At 40.4% G+C, this 9,645-nt stretch overlaps 1 pseudogene; it reads right to left on the bottom strand.

The window, feature by feature from the left end:
• Positions 1-1,015: 1,015 nt before the first annotated feature.
• LOC123450644 lies at positions 1,016-2,611 on the bottom strand (annotated as a pseudogene).
• Between the last annotated feature and the right edge of the window lie 7,034 nt (positions 2,612-9,645).

The raw sequence follows: 9,645 nt of genomic DNA, 5'->3' as shown, positions 1-9,645 counted from the left end.
ATCTCTACTAATAAAGGGGCAGTTGGTAGCCGGATCTCACGATTAATTTTCGTCACGGTTAATTTTCGTCCACCTATACCTGGTTAATTTTCGTCCACCTATACCTGGTTATTTTTCTTCTCTCTTCCCACCATTTTTTTTCTCCTTCCACCAAAGGATGGTTATTTTTCGTCTGTACTTTCTCACCGGTTAATTTGACCAGCCACCGGTTTATGTTTCCATCTCCTCCCGCAAAACAAAACTCTTTGCACAAAACAAACGCCAGTCCTCAGCCCGCGCAGGGTTAGGGTTCCTGTGCCGCCGCCGCCGCCGCGCTCCTCGACCTCCTACTGCCTTCCTCCTCTCTTCCCTCGACCTCCCAGCACCGCCACGCTCGATGATCTCTTGCAGGCGGCACTGCACCGGCTCCCGCCCGCGATAGTCGCGTCGGCGTCCTGCTTCTGCCGCCTCTGCCGCGCCGGCGTTTCCGACCGCGCAGTGCTGGAGGCCGCCTTCCAGGCGAGCTGGGGCGTGCGCCGCGACAACAAAGTTAACCAACGCCGTCCTCAACCGCCTCCTTCGTGAATCGCCGAAGTCGTCAATCGCCTCCGTCCAGCACCACCGGTCAACCGCCGCCGTAAACAGCAGCCGTACTTAAACTAGGTATATCTTCTGTTTTCTCTAACTAATCTAGGTATTTGTACAGACCTACGTACGCCCTTTTGTCCGGATACATCTGAGCCGGATCTACATATGGTGTCGGATCTACAAAATTTCATACACAAATATATGCCTCAAATCTGCCATACAGTACATATGGACGTTTCACGAGCGCGGGTGCATCTGGAAATTTGTTCGTCTCTTCAAACTTTACTCTGCATACAACAAATGACGACTTCCTTTATTAATAGCAGATATGTTTCCAAAAAACATTTCATCAAAAAAACAACAAGGAGAAAGTTTACCGCTCTTAAGCATGCATTCATTGTAGGTATGGGGAATTCAAAAAGCAAGGCTGAGGCTTCATGACTCACACCACACTGAATCCTCAGTTCAATTACTTTTCATCATTTTAAATTCAAAGAGATTAACTCATTAGCCTACACATTATTTAATTACCTGGATTACAAAACGCTGGCCTGCAATGCCTTTGCCATGCTCTGCAAGTAGGGCTTCAGTTGCAAACAAAACTCCCCTTCCAGTAGCTGCATCTCTTCCCAGTGATCCTCCAAGGTCCTGTGTTGAGCAAAAAGTTCAGGAACATGCCATGAGGGATAACTAGAAACCAGATTTCTCCGGACAATCAAATCCTGCATCTTCCACATTTCATATGGAAACAACATTTCCATTGCACATTACATGGTAGAGTTGCAGGATGGATAATTACCACAGGCTTTCCTGTCACCACAGCAGGTGAGTAACCATGGAAATTTGAGTACTCATCCAGAATCCATGCCATTGTCTGCATCCACAACAAGCAAAAGAAGCCAGATCAGAAGACAGCTTGATTTTTCTCACCAAATTCTGAAAAAAACTATACTATATACAAAGGAGAATAAATAACCTATGCGTTGGTGCCCATATCGGGAGCTGGAACATCGGTGTGGATGCCAATTAAGTCATGAATTTTCTGGGTGAAAACTCGGGTAAGCCGCTCGAGCTCCGATATGCTCAGGTCTCCAAGACTGCATCCTATGCCACCTTTAGCTCCTCCATACGGAATATTGTCCACTACCGTTTTCCATGTCATGAGTTGTGACAAAGCATTGACCTCGTCAGGATCAACCTGAACTTAATAATAGCATTTTAGTGCAAGAACTTATTATGATAACAGAAAATGCGGGTTACCAATGTCTTAAACTTTCAGTGGAAACGAAGTCAGGATGTGAACCAGCATAGTAGTTTTAGTGAGATGTGACTACTTTCCAACATAGCTTTGTTCTGCTTTACTGCATGTAGAATTGTAGATATTGCAGGTATGTTTCCAAAAAACATTTCATCGAAAAAACAACAAGGAGAAAGTTTACCGCTCTTAAGCATGCATTCATTGTAGGTATGGGGAATTCAAAAAGCAAGGCTATTGAAGGTGACAACGTTTCAGATGTCTCTACAGGTATATTCTACGCTATGTAGTTATAAGCTCTTCAAAATGAATTGTACCTGTAGGTGTATTCATTTCAATCAACTATCCACATTTTAATCCTTCCCTACAAGTTAAATATGTAGAATATACCACTATTCAGAACCTCATGGAACTTATTCAGTTTAAATAATTTATCCCTTACAACCACATATTTTTGAACTACCAAATAGTTTTACCTTGCATCTTATCAGTTCATCTTCCGAATAGGCATCACGTTCCAAAGCATCATCTAATTCATTAATCTTTCCACTGGCATATGATTTACCAATATCATAAACCTGCAAGCACGGGTACTTAAGTCATCCCATATTTCAAATTGTGATGCAATGGTGCTCCAGTCGCACAGACAATAACCTGGTCTACGGCTTCCTTGCAAAGTAGCATTTTATTTTTTACTTGCAGATTCATATATCTGAAAACTTTCAGAAAGTGGCCAGTATTTTTGTCAGGTTGGCCAGTACGAGCCTCGTCTGCGAAGGAGGAATCCATCACAGACATCAAGTCCCTTTGTCAATTGCCTATTAGAACAAAGCCAATTCAATCCTTCCGATAGATAATGTTCAAAGTAACATACCAGTAGTCATATATTACTTCTAATGAGATGACACTGGTTTAATTCCACAGCAAAAGCAATTTCTGTAATCATGTTGAGCTATCGTCGGAAATATACATGATTTGATTTAGCTGCCCATTCATTGTAGGTATGGTACGCTATGAAGTTAACCTACATGCCTATTAGACCAAAGCCAAGTCAATCCTTTCGATAGATAATGTTCAAAGTAACATACCAGTAGTCATATGACGAGGAATGGGCCTATGGCCTTATGCAAACCAGTCGAAAAATATTATGAGAGGAATCCCAGAATGTAGATGTGGTGGACAATCTCCCTGGAGCCTTTGTGGTCTCATCCGAGCTAATTTTGGAGTTATTTATTCGCTGCCTACAACTATCATATAATAGTGAACAACATTAAAAGTGAACAACATTAAACTATGAATATTAATAGTGAACAACATATAACATGAAATCATGAGTATTAATAGTGAACAACATTAAACTACGAATAACAAAAATATAATGGTATGATTTCTCTAACAACTTGCTACATATATGTTAGTATCTCTACTCCTAAATTGTCAGTTGGAAGCTTCTTATACTGCCAAAATGGAACAGGTGATTTTATAGATCAAGGCATGCATGCTGATGATGACAATGCTGATCAAATTAATATAGATGTGGCAAATGTTGATGAATACAACGCAAATGGCATAGCCGTATATGACAATGATGACAATGAATACTCTACTGGACCAGGTATTTGTTTCGCTATAAAGTTCAGATGTTCATTTATGATGGATCTGATAGGGCTGACCATTCATTGTAGGTGTGGGGAATTCAAAAAGCAAGGCTACTGAAGATGTCATAGTTTCAGATGTAGCTGCAGGTATATGCTACGTTATGAAGTTAAGCTCTTCGAAAATATTATGCTACATGTCTCATCCGAAGCTAGAAAATTTAAAGATGTCAAATATAATGATTTACTAAAAAACAATATACATCTATAATCGTTAGCATAGTTCTTGCATAATATGTTTTCGAGGATGATGGAGTATCTCTTGCTGAAATATCCACCACAACTAACTTGACAGGAGGATACATATTGGATAATAGCAAAGAAACAACACAAATACCGGCTATTGGCCGCAAAAAGGCTCCTACTGACGAACAAAGGGAACATATAAACGCAAAGAGGCGGGCTTCTTATCGGAAGAAAAAAGATATGCTTAACCCAGACGAGAAGACAACACACCAAACGACGTCAAGTAAGTTAACCAAATTGGCTAGTATTTTTGTCAGGTTGGCCAGTACGAGCCTCGTCTGTGAAGGAGGAATCCATCACAGACATGAAGTCCCTTTGTCAATTGCCTATTAGAACAAAGCCAATTCAATCCTTTCGATAGATAATGTTCAAATTAACATATCAGTAGTCATATATTACTTCTAATGAGATGACACTGGTTTAATTCCACAGCAAAAGCAGTTTCTGTAATCATGTTGAGCTATCGTCGGAAATATGCATGATCTGATTTAGCTGCCCATTCATTGTAGGTATGGTACGCTATGAAGTTAACCTACATGCCTATTAGACCAAAGCCAAGTCAATCCTTTCGATAGATAATGTTCAAAGTAACATACCAGTAGTCATATGACGAGGAAAGGGCCTATGGCCTTATGCGAACCAGTCGAAAAATATTATGAGAGGAATCCCAGAATGTAGATGTGGTGGACAATCTCCCTGGAGCCTTTGGGGTCTCATCCGAGCTAATTTTGGAGTTATTTATTCACTGCCTACAACTATCGTATAATAGTGAACAACATTAAAAGTGAACAACATTAAACTATGAATATTAATAGTGAACAACATATAACAGGAAATCATGAGTATTAATAGTGAACAACATTAAACTACGAATAACAAAAATATAATGGTATGATTTCTCTAACAACTTGCTACATATATGTTAGTATCTCTACTCCTAAATTGTCAGTTGGAAGCTTCTTATACTGCCAAAATGGAACAGGTGATTTTATAGATCAAGGCATGCATGCTGATGATGACGATGCTGATCAAATTAATATAGATGTGGCAAATGTTGATGAATACAACGCAAATGGCATAGCCGTATATGACAATGATGACAATGAATACTCTACTGGACCAGGTATTTGTTTCGCTATAAAGTTCAGATGTTCATTTATGATGGATCTGATAGGGCTGACCATTCATTGTAGGTGTGGGGAATTCAAAAAGCAAGGCTACTGAAGATGTCATAGTTTCAGATGTAGCTGCAGGTATATGCTACGTTATGAAGTTAAGCTCTTCAAAAATATTATGCTACATGTCTCATCCGAAGCTAGAAAATTTAAAGATGTCAAATATAATGATTTACTAAAAAACAATATACATCTATAATCGTTAGCATAGTTCTTGCATAATATGTTTTCGAGGATGATGGAGTATCTCTTGCTGAAATATCCACCACAACTAACTTGACAGGAGGATACATATTGGATAATAGCAAAGAAACAACACAAATACTGGCTATTGGCCGCAAAAAGGCTCCTACTGACGAACAAAGGGAACATATAAACGCAAAGAGGCGGGCTTCTTATTGGAAGAAAAAAGATATGCTTAACCCAGACGAGAAGACAACACACCAAACGACGTCAAGTAAGATTGTGATATGTTTTGGTCATTCTTTTTAGTATGAAAATGTGCTGCCTTATTCTGAAATGCTGACTCTCATGTCACAGGGCTCTTTAATGATATCACGAATGTTCATCAACCTTGCCATGTGATAGGAGGTACACTTTTCGTATGAAAATTGGTGTTTCATCTTTATGATAGTACCACATGCGTTAATTTTTGTATGACACCAGGAGGTGACATGGAAAGTATTAAACAACCAAGGCAGACACCACCAATTGGACGCAATGAAATGTTGAGTGACAGAAAAAGTAAGCTTGTAACCTCAAACATGCAAGCTTGTTATGATGCATCGTTGTCATTATCATGTACCCTTAATAGCGATGAAAACGTGGATCCCCTCACGATTTCAGGTAGCCTTCTCATCTATTTTAAGTTTCACCCTAATGATAAAGCATTTTACATGGGTACTGTCTTTTTAGTAAAATGAATTGTTTCCTTTGTTCAAATAGCTAACCCAACTAATATGACACACCAACTAACATGACAGGAGGAGCTGTCTTGAACAATAGCAAAGAAACAAGACAAATACCTCCAATTGTCCGCAAAAACACCTTGACTGAAGAACAAAGGGAACATATAAACGCAAAGAGGCGGGCTTCTTATCGGAAGAAAAAAGATATGCTTAACCCAGACGAGAAGACAACTCACCAAACAACGACAAGTAAGATTGTGATATGTTTTGGTCATTCTTTTTAGTATGAAAATGTGTTGCCTTATTCTGGAATGCTGACTCTCATGTCACAGGGCTCTTTAATGATATCACGAATGTTCATCAACCTTGCCAGGTGATAGGAGGTACACTTTTCAAAAACAGTCTATGGATTCTCTTATGTAGTTTGTTGATGGACGATAAAAATCTATGTTTCATCACTATGATTGTACCACATGCGTTAATTTTCGTAGAACACCAGGATGTGACATGGAAAATATTAAACAACCAAGACAGACATTGTACATGGGTACTGTCTTTTTAGTAGAGATTGATTGTTTCCTTTGTTCAAATAGCTAACCCAACTAATATGACACAAGAAGCTGTCTTGAATAACACCAATGAAACAAGGCAGATACCTCCATTTGGGCTCAAGAAAAAATTGACGGACGAACAAAGAGAGCAGATAAACGCAAAGAGGCGGGCTTCTTATCAAAAGAAAAGAGATATGCTTATAGGAGATGAAAATATTGCTCCACATGCAATGACAAGTAAGCTTGTGATATCATTGTGAATATCGTAATGATTTATGAAATGTCATTATTTTTGGCATATGTTTTCATTTTATTGTATAACCATCCAACCCAGCTACCTGCGGTGTTACATCATCCTCACATGACGATGCAGCGTTGTCATTATCAACTACACTCAATCATTATGAAAATGTGTCTCCCCTTACTATATTAGGTAGAGTTGTTAACTATTTTATGTTTCATCCTAGTGATGTAGCATTGCACTTGAATAATGTATTTTCCAAGTATGATGACATATTCTTGTTGAAACATGACAACAAGGGTTGTGTTGGATAACACCAAAGAAATTAGGCTAATACGTCCAGGTGGATGCAATAAAAACTTGACTGTCGAAAAAAGGGAGCAGATAAATGCAAAAAGACGGGCTTCTTATCAGAAGAAAAGAGAGATGCTTATCGAAGATGAAAAACTTACTCTCCATACGATATCAAGTAAGACGGTACTAACATCATTTTACTTCCGAAGTCCGAAATGTTTAACAACGCCCGCTCTATATCTTGTAAATAATGAATTGATGAACATGTCCTCTCACTTGATGATGCAGCTTCGCGTTCTGGAGCTACACTAAAGACTGATGAAAAACTGACACCCCTTACGGTATCAGGTAATTTTATACCATGTATATGTTTCCTGACAATGATTTACCGTACTTTGACTATATTCAAGTTTCTTCATTATATTTGAAATTAATTCGAGATGAATGATGACATATTATTTGTTGAACCAGACAACCCAATTAGCTACAACATTGCATCATTACTGACTGATGATGAAAATTTGCCTCCATCAAGTTCACAATATGATAGTTTTCGTCATAAAACCCTAGCCAAGAGGACTTACGATAAAGAGCACAATTCTAAATTAACAATCGAGCAGAAGGATCATGATAACGCAAGGAGACGAGCTGGAAAACAGAAGAAACGGGAAGAGGGCACAATCAATGTTCAAGAGCAAAATCAAAGGCAACGAGAGACACGCATGGAGCGCCGGAAAATTATGACTTCCGATGAGAAGGGGCAGTCAAGTGCAAAGAGAAAGGGAAATTACCATAGAATGAAAAATACCCCATCCATAGAATCTATCGCAATGCCACGGCCAGATGTTCTGGCTCTATCTGATTCCGCCCCATCAATTACCATCCCGTCTTACATAGTCGGAACCGATGGTAAAAATTTGTTATTGTCTCTAGCTTTAGAACAAAATTTCGCTTTACCATCTTTTGCTTACTATCTCTACGATGTTGCAGAAGATATGGGGGCATTCATAAGCACCATCGTGGACGATGATACGATATCATCCTCCTTCATTGATGATGAGTATTATCTATTTCGCTCGCAAGGTATCGTCTATGGTGAATTAGGAGATAGTTTGACTTTTTTGAAATATCTGTTTATGCTGCTCTGAGTGCGGTGTATGAAAAAATGCAAATAGGATTCGATGATGATAGCCATGATGGAGATGAAGTCACGAACATGTCTAACGCTGGGTCTGTTGACATTGATCCGTTCGACTTTGTCTACTCAAACCTCCCAGATAGAACACACATCCTGAAGCACGCCAAGAACTGCGACCACTGCAAGGCCAAGAAGTTTGAGTCTGAGACCGACGGTTTCTGTTGTCGCAATGGGCAGATTGAGCTCAAGGAACCAGATCCCATCCCCGAGCTAATGAGGCTTTGGTCCAGCATGGATGCAGACTCTAGACACTTTCGGGAAAACATACGATTCTTTAATGGACACTTCGCATTCACAACCCTTGGCGTCAACCTCGATGAAAACTACACAAACATGAAGTCTGGTGTGTACACTTTCAGGGTGCACGGCACCATCTACCACAATGTGCATTCCTTCGGGCCAGTCTCACGTCCAGAACATCTCCAGCTGTACTTCTATGATGACGACCCAAACCTGACCCATCGCAAGGCTGCCACCAAACAATTGGACCAGAATGTCGTCAAGGTGTTAGTGGACATACTACGTGCAAACCCGTACTCACAACAATTTAGGAGTTTGGGTGCACACAAGGATCACCTCGATGATTACAGGATAGACCTCAACACCGACCAGAGGCTTGACCAACGGAGATATAATAGGCCAGTGTCATCAGAGGTAGCTGCAATCTGGGTCGAGGGCGCCGACGTAGCCAAAAGGTTTGATCGTAGCATCACACTTTTCGGTAATGATAATCACAGGCACAATATAGGTGTCACTGATGGCTCTTACGACCCGTTGTCCTATCCACTATTCTACCCTTGCGGGGAGCTCGGTTGGCATCCAAAACTGCCTAAACGTAATGTCCCTTGGGAGGTTGTACAGCAACCAAGAAGGTGGCATGATAATGAGGAGGATACAGGTAGACTTTTTCTTTAGTATGTTATTATGAAAATAATATAAGACTCATATGTATACTAACTAAAGGTGCTACATTACTTGTTGCAGAGGGTAATAGCAGGTTATGCGTGTCCGTGAGAGACTACTACTATTACAGACTGCAAACACGAACTGCTATATTGAATCCCATACTTTGTGGAGCACGATTGCTCCAGCAATGGGTGGTCGACATGTACATCAAGATAGAGAGTTGTAGGTTGAGATGGTACAGAAAGAACCAAACAAAGATCCGTGCCGACCTTTATAAAGGAGTTGTTCATGCTATCACTTCTGGGGAGACATGAGCGAGCGCTGTCGGAGTAAGGATAGTGCTCCCTGGAACGTACCCTGGGGGCGACCGTGACATGAAATGGAGGCATATGGATGCCATGTCAATTGTCCATACATATGGGAAGCCTGACATCTTCTTGACCATGACCTGCAACCCTAAATGGGAAGAGATATCGAACGAGCTGCTTCCTGGTCAGACAGCTCAGGACCGACCTGACCTTGTGGCTCGCGTGTTTTATGGCAAGCTAGAGGCTATGAAAGAGTTTTTGTTCAAAAAGCATATCATGGGTGTTGTTGTTGCGTATGTATACGTAGTCGAGTTCCAAAAAAGAGGCCTCCCCCACGCACA

This window comes from Hordeum vulgare, chromosome 4H, assembly GCF_904849725.1.
Source record: "Hordeum vulgare subsp. vulgare chromosome 4H, MorexV3_pseudomolecules_assembly, whole genome shotgun sequence".
Classification (NCBI taxonomy): Eukaryota; Viridiplantae; Streptophyta; class Magnoliopsida; order Poales; family Poaceae; genus Hordeum; species Hordeum vulgare.
The sequence above is the reverse complement of the archived record's forward strand: the minus strand, read 5'-3'. Positions and strand labels throughout refer to the sequence as shown.